This window comes from Oncorhynchus keta, chromosome 11 (assembly GCF_023373465.1).
Source record: "Oncorhynchus keta strain PuntledgeMale-10-30-2019 chromosome 11, Oket_V2, whole genome shotgun sequence".
Taxonomy (NCBI): Eukaryota; Metazoa; Chordata; class Actinopteri; order Salmoniformes; family Salmonidae; genus Oncorhynchus; species Oncorhynchus keta.
Window position 1 is genome coordinate 1,542,276 of NC_068431.1, and position 18,897 is coordinate 1,561,172.

Consider the following 18,897-nt stretch of genomic DNA (forward strand, 5'->3'; position numbering starts at 1 on the left):
CTGTACTGGAACACCTAACCTCTATCACGTAGAGTAGGCCAGAAGGCTGTACTGGAACACCTAACCTCTATCACATAGAGTAGGCCAGAAGGCTATACTGGAAAACCTAACCTCTATCACATAGAGTAGGCCAGAAGGCTGTACTGGAACACCTAACCTCTATCACATAGAGTAGGCCAGAAGGCTATACTGGAACACCTAACCTCTATCACATAGAGTAGGCCAGAAGGCTATACTGGAACACCTAACCTCTATCACGTAGAGTAGGCCAGAAGGCTATACTGGAAAACCTAACCTCTATCACATAGAGTAGGCCAGAAGGCTATACTGGAAAACCTAACCTCTATCACATAGAGTAGGCCAGAAGGCTGTACTGGAACACCTAACCTCTATCACATAGAGTAGGCCAGAAGGCTATACTGGAACACCTAACCTCTATCACGTAGAGTAGGCCAGAAGGCTATACTGGAACACCTAACCTCTATCACGTAGAGTAGGCCAGAAGGCTGTACTGGAACACCTAACCCCTATCACGTAGAGTAGGCCAGAAGGCTATACTGGAAAACCTAACCTCTATCACGTAGAGTAGGCCAGAAGGCTATACTGGAACACCTAACCTCTATCACGTAGAGTAGGCCAGAAGGCTATACTGGAACACCTAACCCCTATCACGTAGAGTAGGCCAGAAGGCTATACTGGAAAACCTAACCTCTATCACATAGAGTAGGCCAGAAGGCTATACTGGAACACCTAACCTCTATCACGTAGAGTAGGCCAGAAGGCTATACTGGAACACCTAACCTCTATCACGTAGAGTAGGCCAGAAGGCTGTACTGGAACACCTAACCCCTATCACGTAGAGTAGGCCAGAAGGCTATACTGGAAAACCTAACCTCTATCACGTAGAGTAGGCCAGAAGGCTATACTGGAACACCTAACCTCTATCACGTAGAGTAGGCCAGAAGGCTATACTGGAACACCTAACCCCTATCACGTAGAGTAGGCCAGAAGGCTATACTGGAAAACCTAACCTCTATCACATAGAGTAGGCCAGAAGGCTATACTGGAACACCTAACCTCTATCACGTAGAGTAGGCCAGAAGGCTGTACTGGAACACCTAACCTCTATCACGTAGAGTAGGCCAGAAGGCTGTACTGGAACACCTAACCTCTATCACGTAGAGTAGGCCAGAAGGCTATACTGGAACACCTAACCTCTATCACGTAGAGTAGGCCAGAAGGCTATACTGGAACACCTAACCTCTATCACGTAGAGTAGGCCAGAAGGCTATACTGGAACACCTAACCTCTATCACGTAGAGTAGGCCAGAAGGCTGTACTGGAACACCTAACCTCTATCACGTAGAGTAGGCCAGAAGGCTGTACTGGAACACCTAACCTCTATCACGTAGAGTAGGCCAGAAGGCTATACTGGAACACCTAACCTCTATCACGTAGAGTAGGCCAGAAGGCTGTACTGGAACACCTAACCCCTATCACGTAGAGTAGGCCAGAAGGCTATACTGGAAAACCTAACCTCTATCACGTAGAGTAGGCCAGAAGGCTATACTGGAACACCTAACCTCTATCACGTAGAGTAGGCCAGAAGGCTGTACTGGAACACCTAACCCCTATCACGTAGAGTAGGCCAGAAGGCTATACTGGAAAACCTAACCTCTATCACATAGAGTAGGCCAGAAGGCTATACTGGAACACCTAACCTCTATCACGTAGAGTAGGCCAGAAGGCTGTACTGGAACACCTAACCTCTATCACGTAGAGTAGGCCAGAAGGCTGTACTGGAACACCTAACCTCTATCACGTAGAGTAGGCCAGAAGGCTATACTGGAACACCTAACCTCTATCACGTAGAGTAGGCCAGAAGGCTATACTGGAACACCTAACCTCTATCACGTAGAGTAGGCCAGAAGGCTATACTGGAACACCTAACCTCTATCACGTAGAGTAGGCCAGAAGGCTGTACTGGAACACCTAACCTCTATCACGTAGAGTAGGCCAGAAGGCTGTACTGGAACACCTAACCTCTATCACGTAGAGTAGGCCAGAAGGCTATACTGGAACACCTAACCTCTATCACGTAGAGTAGGCCAGAAGGCTATACTGGAACACCTAACCTCTATCACGTAGGAGGCCAGAAGGCTATACTGGAACACCTAACCTCTATCACGTAGAGTAGGCCAGAAGGCTGTACTGGAAACCTAACCTCTATCACGTAGAGTAGGCCAGAAGGCTATACTGGAACACCTAACCTCTATCACGTAGAGTAGGCCAGAAGGCTGTACTGGAAAACCTAACCTCTATCACGTAGAGTAGGCCAGAAGGCTATACTGGAACACCTAACCTCTATCACGTAGAGTAGGCCAGAAGGCTGTACTGGAACACCTAACCCCTATCACGTAGAGTAGGCCAGAAGGCTGTACTGGAACACCTAACCCCTATCACGTAGAGTAGGCCAGAAGGCTGTACTGGAACACCTAACCTCTATCACGTAGAGTAGGCCAGAAGGCTGTACTGGAACACCTAACCTCTATCACGTAGAGTAGGCCAGAAGGCTGTACTGGAACACCTAACCTCTATCACATAGAGTAGGCCAGAAGGCTATACTGGAACACCTAACCTCTATCACATAGAGTAGGCCAGAAGGCTGTACTGGAACACCTAACCTCTATCACATAGAGTAGGCCAGAAGGCTATACTGGAACACCTAACCTCTATCACATAGAGTAGGCCAGAAGGCTATACTGGAACACCTAACCTCTATCACATAGAGTAGGCCAGAAGGCTGTACTGGAACACCTAACCTCTATCACGTAGAGTAGGCCAGAAGGCTATACTGGAACACCTAACCTCTATCACGTAGAGTAGGCCAGAAGGCTATACTGGAACACCTAACCTCTATCACATAGAGTAGGCCAGAAGGCTGTACTGGAACACCTAACCTCTATCACGTAGAGTAGGCCAGAAGGCTGTACTGGAACACCTAACCTCTATCACATAGAGTAGGCCAGAAGGCTATACTGGAAAACCTAACCTCTATCACATAGAGTAGGCCAGAAGGCTGTACTGGAACACCTAACCTCTATCACATAGAGTAGGCCAGAAGGCTATACTGGAACACCTAACCTCTATCACATAGAGTAGGCCAGAAGGCTATACTGGAACACCTAACCTCTATCACGTAGAGTAGGCCAGAAGGCTATACTGGAAAACCTAACCTCTATCACATAGAGTAGGCCAGAAGGCTATACTGGAAAACCTAACCTCTATCACATAGAGTAGGCCAGAAGGCTGTACTGGAACACCTAACCTCTATCACATAGAGTAGGCCAGAAGGCTATACTGGAACACCTAACCTCTATCACGTAGAGTAGGCCAGAAGGCTATACTGGAACACCTAACCTCTATCACGTAGAGTAGGCCAGAAGGCTGTACTGGAACACCTAACCCCTATCACGTAGAGTAGGCCAGAAGGCTATACTGGAAAACCTAACCTCTATCACGTAGAGTAGGCCAGAAGGCTATACTGGAACACCTAACCTCTATCACGTAGAGTAGGCCAGAAGGCTATACTGGAACACCTAACCCCTATCACGTAGAGTAGGCCAGAAGGCTATACTGGAAAACCTAACCTCTATCACATAGAGTAGGCCAGAAGGCTATACTGGAACACCTAACCTCTATCACGTAGAGTAGGCCAGAAGGCTATACTGGAACACCTAACCTCTATCACGTAGAGTAGGCCAGAAGGCTGTACTGGAACACCTAACCCCTATCACGTAGAGTAGGCCAGAAGGCTATACTGGAAAACCTAACCTCTATCACGTAGAGTAGGCCAGAAGGCTATACTGGAACACCTAACCTCTATCACGTAGAGTAGGCCAGAAGGCTATACTGGAACACCTAACCCCTATCACGTAGAGTAGGCCAGAAGGCTATACTGGAAAACCTAACCTCTATCACATAGAGTAGGCCAGAAGGCTATACTGGAACACCTAACCTCTATCACGTAGAGTAGGCCAGAAGGCTGTACTGGAACACCTAACCCCTATCACGTCCAGAAGGCTATACTGGAAAACCTAACCTCTATCACATAGAGTAGGCCAGAAGGCTGTACTGGAACACCTAACCCCTATCACGTAGAGTAGGCCAGAAGGCTATACTGGAAAACCTAACCTCTATCACATAGAGTAGGCCAGAAGGCTATACTGGAACACCTAACCTCTATCACGTAGAGTAGGCCAGAAGGCTATACTGGAACACCTAACCTCTATCACGTAGAGTAGGCCAGAAGGCTGTACTGGAACACCTAACCCCTATCACGTAGAGTAGGCCAGAAGGCTATACTGGAAAACCTAACCTCTATCACGTAGAGTAGGCCAGAAGGCTATACTGGAACACCTAACCTCTATCACGTAGAGTAGGCCAGAAGGCTATACTGGAACACCTAACCCCTATCACGTAGAGTAGGCCAGAAGGCTATACTGGAAAACCTAACCTCTATCACATAGAGTAGGCCAGAAGGCTATACTGGAACACCTAACCTCTATCACGTAGAGTAGGCCAGAAGGCTATACTGGAACACCTAACCTCTATCACGTAGAGTAGGCCAGAAGGCTGTACTGGAACACCTAACCCCTATCACGTAGAGTAGGCCAGAAGGCTATACTGGAAAACCTAACCTCTATCACGTAGAGTAGGCCAGAAGGCTATACTGGAACACCTAACCTCTATCACGTAGAGTAGGCCAGAAGGCTGTACTGGAACACCTAACCCCTATCACGTAGAGTAGGCCAGAAGGCTGTACTGGAAAACCTAACCTCTATCACGTAGAGTAGGCCAGAAGGCTATACTGGAACACCTAACCTCTATCACATAGAGTAGGCCAGAAGGCTGTACTGGAACACCTAACCTCTATCACATAGAGTAGGCCAGAAGGCTGTACTGGAACACCTAACCTCTATCACATAGAGTAGGCCAGAAGGCTGTACTGGAACACCTAACCTCTATCACATAGAGTAGGCCAGAAGGCTGTACTGGAAAACCTAACCTCTATCACATAGAGTAGGCCAGAAGGCTATACTGGAACACCTAACCTCTATCACGTAGAGTAGGCCAGAAGGCTGTACTGGAACACCTAACCCCTATCACGTAGAGTAGGCCAGAAGGCTGTACTGGAAAACCTAACCTCTATCACGTAGAGTAGGCCAGAAGGCTATACTGGAACACCTAACCTCTATCACGTAGAGTAGGCCAGAAGGCTGTACTGGAACACCTAACCCCTATCACGTAGAGTAGGCCAGAAGGCTGTACTGGAAAACCTAACCTCTATCACGTAGAGTAGGCCAGAAGGCTATACTGGAACACCTAACCTCTATCACATAGAGTAGGCCAGAAGGCTGTACTGGAACACCTAACCTCTATCACATAGAGTAGGCCAGAAGGCTGTACTGGAACACCTAACCTCTATCACATAGAGTAGGCCAGAAGGCTGTACTGGAACACCTAACCTCTATCACATAGAGTAGGCCAGAAGGCTGTACTGGAAAACCTAACCTCTATCACGTAGAGTAGGCCAGAAGGCTATACTGGAACACCTAACCTCTATCACATAGAGTAGGCCAGAAGGCTATACTGGAACACCTAACCTCTATCACATAGAGTAGGCCAGAAGGCTGTACTGGAACACATAACCTCTATCACATAGAGTAGGCCAGAAGGCTATACTGGAACACCTAACCTCTATCACATAGAGTAGGCCAGAAGGCTGTACTGGAACACCTAACCTCTATCACATAGAGTAGGCCAGAAGGCTGTACTGGAACACCTAACCTCTATCACGTAGAGTAGGCCAGAAGGCTATACTGGAACACCTAACCCCTATCACATAGAGTAGGCCAGAAGGCTATACTGGAACACCTAACCTCTATCACATAGAGTAGGCCAGAAGGCTATACTGGAACACCTAACCTCTATCACATAGAGTAGGCCAGAAGGCTATACTGGAACACCTAACCCCTATCACGTAGAGTAGGCCAGAAGGCTGTACTGGAAAACCTAACCTCTATCACGTAGAGTAGGCCAGAAGGCTATACTGGAACACCTAACCCCTATCACATAGAGTAGGCCAGAAGGCTGTACTGGAACACCTAACCCCTATCACGTAGAGTAGGCCAGAAGGCTATACTGGAACACCTAACCCCTATCACGTAGAGTAGGCCAGAAGGCTATACTGGAACACCTAACCCCTATCACGTAGAGTAGGCCAGAAGGCTGTACTGGAAAACCTAACCTCTATCACGTAGAGTAGGCCAGAAGGCTATACTGGAACACCTAACCCCTATCACATAGAGTAGGCCAGAAGGCTGTACTGGAACACCTAACCCCTATCACGTAGAGTAGGCCAGAAGGCTGTACTGGAACACCTAACCCCTATCACGTAGAGTAGGCCAGAAGGCTGTACTGGAACACCTAACCCCTATCACGTAGAGTAGGCCAGAAGGCTGTACTGGAACACCTAACCCTATCACGTAGAGTAGGCCAGAAGGCTGTACTGGAACACCTAACCCCTATCACGTAGAGAGGCCAGAAGGCTGTACTGGAACACCTAACCCCTATCACGTAGAGTAGGCCAGAAGGCTGTACTGGAACACCTCTAACCAGAAGACTCTGGATAACCCTATCACGTAGAGTAGGCCAGAAGACTAAACTGGAACACCTAACCCCTATCACGTAGAGTAGGCCAGAAGGCTATACTGGAACACCTAACCCCTATCACGTAGAGTAGGCCAGAAGGCTGTACTGGAAAACCTAACCTCTATCACGTAGAGTAGGCCAGAAGGCTATACTGGAAAACACCTAACCCCTATCACACATAGAGTAGGCCAGAAGGCTGTACTGGAACACCTAACCCCTATCACGTAGAGTAGGCCAGAAGGCTGTACTGGAACACCTAACCCCTATCACGTAGAGTAGGCCAGAAGGCTGTACTGGAACACCTAACCCCTATCACGTAGAGTAGGCCAGAAGGCTGTACTGGAACACCTAACCCCTATCACGTAGAGTAGGCCAGAAGGCTGTACTGGAACACCTAACCCCTATCACGTAGAGTAGGCCAGAAGGCTGTACTGGAACACCTAACCCCTATCACGTAGAGTAGGCCAGAAGGCTGTACTGGAACACCTAACCTCTATCACGTAGAGTAGGCCAGAAGACTAAACTGGAACACCTAACCCCTATCACGTAGAGTAGGCCAGAAGACTAAACTGGAACACCTAACCCCTATCACGTAGAGTAGGCCAGAAGGCTATACTGGAACACCTAACCCCTATCACGTAGAGTAGGCCAGAAGGCTGTACTGGAACACCTAACCCCTATCACGTAGAGTAGGCCAGAAGGCTATACTGGAACACCTAACCCCTATCACGTAGAGTAGGCCAGAAGGCTGTACTGGAACACCTAACCCCTATCACGTAGAGTAGGCCAGAAGGCTATACTGGAACACCTAACCCCTATCACGTAGAGTAGGCCAGAAGGCTATACTGGAACACCTAACCTCTATCACGTAGAGTAGGCCAGAAGGCTATACTGGAACACCTAACCCCTATCACGTAGAGTAGGCCAGAAGGCTAAACTGGAAAACCTAACCTCTATCACGTAGAGTAGGCCAGAAGGCTGTACTGGAACACCTAACCCCTATCACGTAGAGTAGGCCAGAAGGCTGTACTGGAACACCTAACCTCTATCACGTAGAGTAGGCCAGAAGGCTGTACTGGAACACCTAACCTCTATCACGTAGAGTAGGCCAGAAGGCTATACTGGAACACCTAACCCCTACACGTAGAGTAGGCCAGAAGGCTGTACTGGAACACCTAACCCCTATCACGTAGAGTAGGCCAGAAGGCTGTACTGGAACACCTAACCCCTATCACGTAGAGTAGGCCAGAAGGCTGTACTGGAACACCTAACCCCTATCACGTAGAGTAGGCCAGAAGGCTGTACTGGAACACCTAACCCCTATCACGTAGAGTAGGCCAGAAGGCTGTACTGGAACACCTAACCCCTACACGTAGAGTAGGCCAGAAGGCTGTACTGGAACACCTAACCTCTATCACGTAGAGTAGGCCAGAAGGCTGTACTGGAACACCTAACCCCTATCACGTAGAGTAGGCCAGAAGGCTGTACTGGAACACCTAACCCCTATCACGTAGAGTAGGCCAGAAGGCTGTACTGGAACACCTAACCCCTACACGTAGAGTAGGCCAGAAGGCTGTACTGGAACACCTAACCCCTATCACGTAGAGTAGGCCAGAAGGCTATACTGGAAAACCTAACCTCTATCACGTAGAGTAGGCCAGAAGGCTGTACTGGAACACCTAACCCCTATCAAAATAAAAAGATGGTGGAGCCGCAAATGTTCTTCTCTGCTTCAGGGTGTTTATTTAAAACAGTACTGCCATCAAACATATACCTTATGGGACAGCTAAACACAATGCTGCCCCATCCACAGTACTGCCATCTAACATATACCTTATGGGACAGCTAAACACAATGCTGCCCCATCCACAGTACTGCCATCTAACATATACCTTATGGGACAGCTAAACACAATGCTGCCCCATCCACAGTACTGCCATCTAACATATACCTTATGGGACAGCTAAACACAATGCTGCCCCATCCACAGTACTGCCATCTAACATATACCTTATGGGACAGCTAAACACAATGCTGCCCCATTCACAGTACTGCCATCTAACATATACCTTATGGGCCAGCTAAACACAATGCTGCCCCATCCACAGTACTGCCATCAAACATATACCTTATGGGACAGCTAAACACAATGCTGCCCCATCCACAGTACTGCCATCTAACATATACCTTATGGGACAGCTAAACACAATGCTGCCCCATCCACAGTACTGCCATCTAACATATACCTTATGGGCCAGCTAAACACAATGCTGCCCCATCCACAGTACTGCCATCAAACATATACCTTATGGGACAGCTAAACACAATGCTGCCCCATCCACAGTACTGCCATCTAACATATACCTTATGGGACAGCTAAACACAATGCTGCCCCATCCACAGTACTGCCATCAAACATATACCTTATGGGACAGCTAAACACAATGCTGCCCCATCCACAGTACTGCCATCAAACATATACCTTATGGGCCAGCTAAACACAATGCTGCCCCATCCACAGTACTGCCATCAAACATATACCTTATGGGCCAGCTAAACACAATGCTGCCCCATCCACAGTACTGCCATCAAACATATACCTTATGGGACAGCTAAACACAATGCTGCCCCATCCACAGTACTGCCATCAAACATATACCTTATGGGACAGCTAAACACAATGCTGCCCCATCCACAGTACTGCCATCAAACATATACCTTATGGGACAGCTAAACACAATGCTGCCCCATCCACAGTACTGCCATCAAACATATACCTTATGGGACAGCTAAACACAATGCTGCCCCATCCACAGTACTGCCATCAAACATATACCTTATGGGCCAGCTAAACACAATGCTGCCCCATCCACAGTACTGCCATCAAACATATACCTTATGGGACAGCTAAACACAATGCTGCCCCATCCACAGTACTGCCATCTAACATATACCTTATGGGACAGCTAAACACAATGCTGCCCCATCCACAGTACTGCCATCTAACATATACCTTATGGGCCAGCTAAACACAATGCTGCCCCATCCACAGTACTGCCATCTAACATATACCTTATGGGCCAGCTAAACACAATGCTGCCCCATCCACAGTAGGGGGGATTTATAATACACATTACCACAACTAGGGGGGGTTTATAATACACATTACCACTACTCGGGGGGGTTTATAATACACATTACCACAACTAGGGGGATTTATAATACACATTACCACAACTAGGGGGGATTTATAATACACGTTACCACAACTAGGGGGATTTATAATACACATTACCACAACTAGGGGGATTTATAATACACATTACCACAACTAGGGGGATTTATAATACACGTTACCACTACTAGGGGGGATTTATAATACACATTACCACAACTAGGGGGGGTTTATAATACACATTACCACTACTCGGGGGGGTTTATAATACACATTACCACAACTAGGGGGATTTATAATACACATTACCACAACTAGGGGGGATTTATAATACACGTTACCACTACTAGGGGGGATTTATAATACACATTACCACAACTAGGGGGGGTTTATAATACACATTACCACTACTCGGGGGGGGTTTATAATACACATTACCACAACTAGGGGGATTTATAATACACATTACCACAACTAGGGGGATTTATAATACACATTACCACTACCAGGGGGGATTTATAATACACATTACCACAACTAGGGGTGGTTATATTACACATTACCACTACTAGGGGGGATTTATAATACACATTACCACTACTAGGGGGATTTATAATACACATTACCACTACTAGGGGGATTTATAATACACATTACCACTACTAGGGTGGATTTATAATACACATTACCACAACTAGGGGGATTTATAATACACATTACCACTACTAGGGGGATTTATAATACACATTACCACAACTAGGGGGGGGGGTTATAATACACATTACCACAACTAGGGGGATTTATAATACACATTACCACTACTAGGGGGATGTATAATACACATTACCACAACTAGGGGGATTTATATTACACATTACCACAACTAGGGGGGATTTATAATACACATTACCACAACTAGGGGGGATTTATAATACACATTACCACAACTAGGGGGATTTATAATACACATTACCACAACTAGGGGGTTATAATACACATTACCACTACTAGGGGGATTTATAATACACATTACCACAACTAGGGGGATTTATAATACACATTACCACAACTAGGGGGATTTATAATACACATTACCACTACTAGGGGGGGTTTATAATACACATTACCACAACTAGGGGGATTTATAATACACATTACCACAACTAGGGGGGATTTATAATACACATTACCACAACTAGGGGATTTATAACACACATTACCACTACTAGGGGGGTTATAATACACATTACCACTACTAAGGGGGATTTATAATACACATTACCACTACTAGGGGGGGTTTATTATACACATTACCACAACTAGTGGATTTATAATACACATTACCACTACTAGGGGGTTATAATACACATTACCACTACTAGGGGATTTATAATACACATTACCACTACTAGGGGGTTTATTATACACATTACCACAACTAGTGGGATTTATAATACACATTACCACTACTAGGGGGGGATGTATAATACACATTACCACTACTAGGGGGATTTATAATACACATTACCACTACTAGGGGGGGTTATAATACACATTACCACAACTAGGGGGGATTTATAATGCACATTACCACTACTAGGGGGGATTTATAATACACATTACCACTACTAGGGGGATTTATAATACACATTACCACAACTAGGGGGATTTATATTACACATTACCACAACTAGGGGGGATTTATAATACACATTACCACAACTAGGGGGTTATAATACACATTACCACAACTGGGGGGATTTATAATACACATTACCACAACTAGGGGGGGTTATAATACACATTACCACAACTGGGGGGATTTATAATACACATTACCACAACTAGGGGGGGTTATAATACACATTACCACAACTAGGGGGGATTTATAATGCACATTACCACTACTAGGGGGGATTTATAATACACATTACCACTACTAGGGGGATTTATAATACACATTACCACAACTAGGGGGATTTATATTACACATTACCACAACTAGGGGGATTTATAATACACATTACCACAACTAGGGGGATTTATAATACACATTACCACAACTAGGGGATTTATAATACACATTACCACAACTAGGGGGGTTTATAATACACATTACCACTACTAGGGGGGATTTATAATACACATTACCACAACTAGGGGGGATTTATAATACACATTACCACAACTAGGGGGGTTTATAATAGACATTACCACTACTAGGGGGGGTTTATAATACACATTACCACTACTAGGGGGATTTATAATACACATTACTACTACTAGGGGGGGGGGTTATAATACACATTACCACTACTAGGGGATTTATAATACACATTACCACTACTAGGGGGGGTTTATTATACACATTACCACAACTAGTGGGATTTATAATACACATTACCACTACTAGGGGGGATTTATAATACACATTACCACTACTAGGTGGATTTATAATACACATTACCACTACTAGGGGGGGGGGTTATAATACACATTACCACAACTAAGGGGGATTTATAATACACATTACCTTAACTAGGGGGGTTTTAATACACATTACCACAACTGGGGGGATTTATAATACACATTACCACAACTAGGGGGGGTTATAATACACATTACCACAACTAGGGGGGATTTATAATGCACATTACCACTACTAGGGGGGATTTATAATACACATTACCACAACTAGGGGGATTTATAATGCACATTACCACAACTAGGGGGGGTTATAATACACATTACCACAACTAGGGGGGATTTATAATGCACATTACCACTACTAGGGGGATTTATAATACACATTACCACTACTAGGGGGGATTTATAATACACATTACCACTACCAGGGGGGGTTTATAATACACATTACCACTACTAGGGGGATTTATACAGTGTCAAGAATAATTTCTGCATAAATCCGTCATTAAATTTGATGTGAAATTCATCACAACAATAGACAAAGTCTGCTTAGACGAATAACACAAAAAAATATACGTTTTCATGTCTTTATTGAACACACCGTGTAAACATTCACTGTACTTGGTGGGAAAACGTAAGTGAAACCTTGGATAAAATAACTGGTTGACCCTCCTTTAGCAGCAGTAACCTCAACCAAACTTGTTCTGTAGTTGCTGATCAGACCTGCACAATGGTCAGGAGGAATTTTGGACCATTACTCTTTACAAAATGGTTTCAGTTCAGCAATATTCTTGGGATGTCTGGTGTGAACTTTTCTCTTGAGGTCATGCCACAGCATCTCAATCGGATTGAGGTCAGGACTCTGACTGGACCACTCCAGAAGGTCAGGACTCTGACTGGACCACTCCAGAAGGTCAGGACTCTGAATGGGCCACTCCAGAAGGGCAGGACTCTGACTGGGCCACTCCAGAAGGTCAGGACTCTGAATGGGCCACTCCAGAAGGTCAGGACTCTGACTGGGCCACTCCAGAAGGTCAGGACTCTGACTGGGCCACTCCAGAAGGTCAGGACTCTGAATGGGCCACTCCAGAAGGTCAGGACTCTGACTGGACCACTCCAGAAGGTCAGGACTCTGACTGGACCACTCCAGAAGGTCAGGACTCTGACTGGGCCACTCCAGAAGGTCAGGACTCTGACTGGGCCACTCCAGAAGGTCAGGACTCTGACTGGACCACTCCAGAAGGCCAGGACTCTGACTGGGCCACTCCAGAAGGTCAGGACTCTGACTGGACCACTCCAGAAGGTCAGGACTCTGACTGGGCCACTCCAGAAGGTCAGGACTCTGAATGGGCCACTCCAGAAGGCGTATTTTCTTCTGTTGAAGTAATTCCGTTGTTGATTTACTACTGTGTTTTGGGTCGTTGTCCTGTTGCATCACCCAACTTCTGTTGAGCTTCAATTGGCGGACAGATAGCCTTACATTCTCCAGCAAAATGTTTTGATAAACTTGGGAATTCATTTTTCCGTCGATGATAGCAAGCAGTCCAGGCCCTGAGGCAGCCAAGCAGCCCCAAACCATGATGCTTCCTCCACCATACTTGACAGTTGGGTAGAGGTTTTGATCTTGGTGTGCTGTGCCTTCTTTACTCCACACAGTGTTGTGTGTTCCTTCCAAACAACTCAACTGTAGTTTCATCTGTCCACAGAATATTTTGCCATTAGCGATGTGGAACATCCAGATGCACTTTTGCAAACATCAGATGTGCAGCAATGTTTTGGGGGGACAGCAGTGGCTTCTTCCATGATGTCCTCCTATGACCACCTGTAACAGCGTTCTTCTATCTCCTCCTCTGACGAAGAGGTAGAATAAGGATCGGACCAAAATGCAGCGTGATGATGATTCATGATATAATTTTAATGAAGGAAAAGACAAGACAAGCGGAAACTACAAAAATAATGAAAAGTGAAAAACCGAAACAGCCCTATCTGGTGCAAACACAAAGACAGGAACAATCACCCACGAAAACACTCACAGAATATGGCTGCCTAAATATGGCTCCCAATCAACGATAATCACCTGATTCTGATTGAGAACCGCCTCAGGCAGCCATAGACTAATTAGACACCCCACAAAACCCCAAGACAAAAAACACACCACAATAACCCATGTCACACCCTGGCCTGACCAAATAAATAAAGAAAACACAAAATACTAAGATCAAGGCGTGACACCACCATTCTAGTTTAGTGTTTTACATATCGTAGACTCGTCAACAGAGATGTTAGCATGTTCCAGAGATTTCTGTAAGTCTTTAGCTGACACTCTAGGAGTCTTCTTAACCTCATTGAGCATTCTGCGCTGTGCTCTTGCAGTCATCTTTGCAGGACGGACACTCCTATGGAGAATAGCAACAGTGCTGAACTTTCTCCATTTATAGACAATTTGTCTTACTGTGGACTGATGAACATCAAGGCTTTTAGAGATACTTTTGTAACCCTTTCCAGCTTTATGCAAGTCAACAATTCTTAGGTCTTCTGAGATCTATGTTGTTCGAGGCATGGTTCACATCAGGCAATACTTCTTGTGAATAGCAAAGACGAATTTTGTGGGTGTTTTTTTATAGGGCAAGGCACCTCTAACCAACATCTCTGGTCTCATTGACTCCAGGATAGCTGAGTCCTGACTCCAAAAGGGTGTAGACAGAGAAGGTGTGTAACAGGGTTGGTTAGGTTTCCACTTGCCTGTAAAGAAAGGTGTGTTTAATGATTAAAGCATTCTTATTTGTTGGTTCAATTCCGATGACAATAAGGTGTGTTGTGATTGGCCCCGTTTGACGATAGGTGGAGATCCGAATGTCAGGTCTTCCCAGTATGAAAATGTGATGCAGTAGGTCACGTTCTAAATACTGTTTTCTATTTTACAATGTGTACAAGTTTGCTGTACGTTACCGATTTGTACATGTGTGGGATTGAGGGGCTTTCTGGGATGTGCTTTGGTATATGATTCCTGTAAATAAGTGTGTTAGCTAGCATACACTGATGAATGGTCACATAAGCCCACTGCTAACACAGTTGTCTTCATGATACAGATTTTGACCAATCACACCCATCAATGTCATTAAGCTCTGCACAACTAACGTGCTGTTTCCTGTTTAACTACACAACTAACGTGCTGTTTCCTGTTTAACCTCTTGCTCCTACCCGACACGCAGGCGTCCCATCTAGAGCTCTGGAAATGCAAATGCGCTACGCTAAATGCTAATAGTACTAGTTAAAACTCAAACGTTCATTAAAATACACATGCAGGGTATTGAATTAAAGCTACACTCGTTGTGAATCCAGGCAACAAGTCAGATTTTTAAAATGCTTTTCGGCGAAAGCATGAGAAGCTATTATCTGATAGCATGTAACACCCCAAAAGACCCGCAGGGGACGTAAACAAAATAATTAGCATAGTCGTCGCTACACAAACCGCACAAATAAAATATAAAACATTCATTACCTTTGACCATCTTCTTTGTTGGCACTCCTAGATGTCCCATAATCACTATTGGGTCTTTTTTTCGATTAAATCAGTCCATATATAGCCTAGATATCGATCTATGAAGACTGTGTGATAAACGGAAAAAAATAGCGTTTCATAACGTAACGTCATTTTTTAAAATTCAAAAAGTCGACGATAAACTTTCACAAAACACTTCGAAATACTTTTGTAATGCAACTTTAGGTATTAGTACACGTTAATAAGCGATAAAATTCATCAGGAGGCGATGTCATTTCTATAGGTGTCCGTCTCGAAAACATGTCTTGGAGAGAGCTCGACCAAAACATCCGGTCGGAGACCGGAGGGAATCGATTCCCTTGATTCGGTTAGACCAAGAATCAAAGCTGAATCAAATGACAAGACTCTAGACAACGTGTGGAAGCTGTAGGCACTGCAACCTCGGCCTCATTTAATTCCGTTCACTTTGAACAATTCCTGGAAGTAGCGCAAGGATATTTATTTCCATTTTCAGTGATCAGATTTTCCTGCGCTTTTCGATGAAACGTACGTTCTGTTATAGTCACAGCCGTGATTTAACCAGTTTTATAAACGTCTGAGTGTTTTCTATCCACACATACTAATCATATGCATATACTATATTCCTGGCCTGAGTAGCAGGGCGCTGAAATGTTGCGCGATTTTTAACAGAATGTTCGAAAAAGTAGAGGGTCGACTAAACAGGTTAACTACACAACTAAAGTGCTGTTTCCTGTTTAACTACACAACTAACGTGCTGTTTCCTGTTTAACTGCACAACTAACGTGCTGTTTCCTGTTTAACTACACAACTAACGTGCTGTTTCCTGTTTAACTACACAACTATCGTGCTGTTGCCTGTTTAACTACACAACTAACGTGCTGTTTCCTGTTTAACTACACAACTAATGTGCTGTTTCCTGTTTAACTACACAACTAACGTGCTGTTTCCTGTTTAACTCCACTTATTTACACATGTTATATTTTGTGTTGTATTTTTGTATTTTGTTAATGCCCAGTATGAAAATGTGATGGAAGGGATGTTACCATCCACAGTCATCATTCATTAAGCCCTGCTCAACTAACGTGCTGTTTCCTGTTTAACTACACAACTGACGTGCTGTTTCCTGTTTAACAACAGATAATAAATATTGCTCAACTGGGACCACTGTCCGGGGTGATTTATGTGAACAAAACACAACGCAGGGAGAGTACACGTGTTTGTATCTTCCGAAAGTTGATTGCATTTGATTTGGAACCGGCTGCTTCCGGCTGCATGAGCCAGGGACCCGGTTCAAAGTGCACCGCGAAGTCCGTTCAAAACAAAAGTGACGTCATTAAGCACGTGTAGTAATTACTAGGACTCTGTGTTTTCCCATGCAAAAGGCCTTCCAAAATGAAACAAATTGTTAGAAAATGCCAACTTTTATTTGATATAAATTAGATGTATGATTCTGGACAATGCTGATAACTGTTCCGTTGAGATCGGCGCTCCTCCTGTCCTGATTCGTCCGACCAGTAGCCGGCAGTTTAGGATAATTGAATCCGCCCAGATTGCCTGTCAATTGCTGTTCAGGATTTAAACGCCCCACAAACACTCTGCTCGGCTAGAGGGCTCCCGCGGCTCGGTGAATAGAAAACCCCCGATTCCTCTTTTAACCTCCCGCGACACACACACACACACACTGCTCAACTACGGACGGCCTTGATTGGTTAACCAATCCTATCAGTCACCATTGTGTGGGCGGGACTGACACACGCGCCTCCGGAGCTCAAGAGCAGCACTTTACCGATTCTGTGCGTGAGAGCAAAGTGAGGAAGAGAGGAATACGGCAGCATCTCTTCTTCTTACGGGAGGAACCACAACGAATCATTATCACAGCTATAGTGCTACGGAGCAGTTACATCTAATCTGCGCGCTACATCTTCTAGGCCACCCCAAGGCGACAAAACCGAATAAAGGGAGGAAAACGTTAGGGAAGCCTTATTTACCGATCGATACGCACGAGGAGCCCATATATATACGGATCTCACAGCAACACGAGGACTGACGAGGCCACCCCCACCTGGATAACAAACCGCTTAACGGAGAACGGAGAGCTTTCGGTAACGCTAGTAAAGAGAGCGAGAAGACAGGATGAATCTCAAGCATCACCTGGTCCTGACGCTGTGCGCAGTCTACGGGATCCTGCTAAAAGGTAAACCTGCTGGTTTGAACTTTTACACGGAATGGATTTTGGTGTTTGTGTGCATAGACAATTTGCAAATCAGAATTTTACAACCACAGTGTGTCATTTCAAATCTTCTTAGAAATGATATGTGACCATTACACATCGTGTTAAACTAACACTTATTTCAAAGTGTTGATGAACAAACAAGACAGGAGTGTTGCATCCCAAACACCGCGGGTGTTGCAAATTCTGACTTAAATTAAGTCTTTATTAGAGATGTCACAGTTTCTCTAGTCTTCGGGAATTAACACCTGTTGTGTTAGTCACTCGTTTTCTAGCGTGTTGTTTTAACACCGTAGGGTGTATGCCTTATATGCATATTTATTTCCTAGGGTGCCTTTCAGGTGAATTTGAGAAGTACCAGTACCACCCACGACTGTGTTTTCTAGCGACAGAGACATCAATGTTGCATTCAATGGTTGTCAGTCCTGTAGCCAAGCAAGTTCCTTACAAATATAAAAATATGAAATATTTAGATGTTTTTATGTGTATTTTTTTTATATTACTTTTTTTGTGACAATGTCATACTTCAACAACCTAGTTTTTTTACCGCCAACACAGTGGTCTGAAACTCCTGGTTCGCAGGCCACATCGGCCTGTTTACACGTTACGCTGGCTTGCAAAGAGTTCTATAAATCATATTGGAATCCCAGCCACAGTTCGAAATAGCAAACGATTCAAAACTTTTAAATCCCCGGCAATTATTGCCATGGTAAGGAACATTGATCAATTAGATTGGAATAACCATCTCAACAAACAGGTGCAATTAATCCAACCACTTACAATTTGGAATAGTTTTGAAAAATGTATGTGATTTATATCTGTGTAGTA

The 18,897-nt window shown here is 44.8% G+C and overlaps 1 long non-coding RNA gene across 1 annotated transcript; it reads left to right on the forward strand.

Moving 5' to 3' along the window:
- The first annotated feature begins 17,418 nt into the window (after window positions 1-17,418).
- Window positions 17,419-18,539, forward strand: LOC118382129 (uncharacterized). The gene is made up of 2 exons (XR_004825254.2): window positions 17,419-18,033; window positions 18,399-18,539. It is a non-coding gene; the product is annotated as an uncharacterized LOC118382129 (long non-coding RNA).
- The last annotated feature ends 358 nt before the right edge of the window (window positions 18,540-18,897 follow it).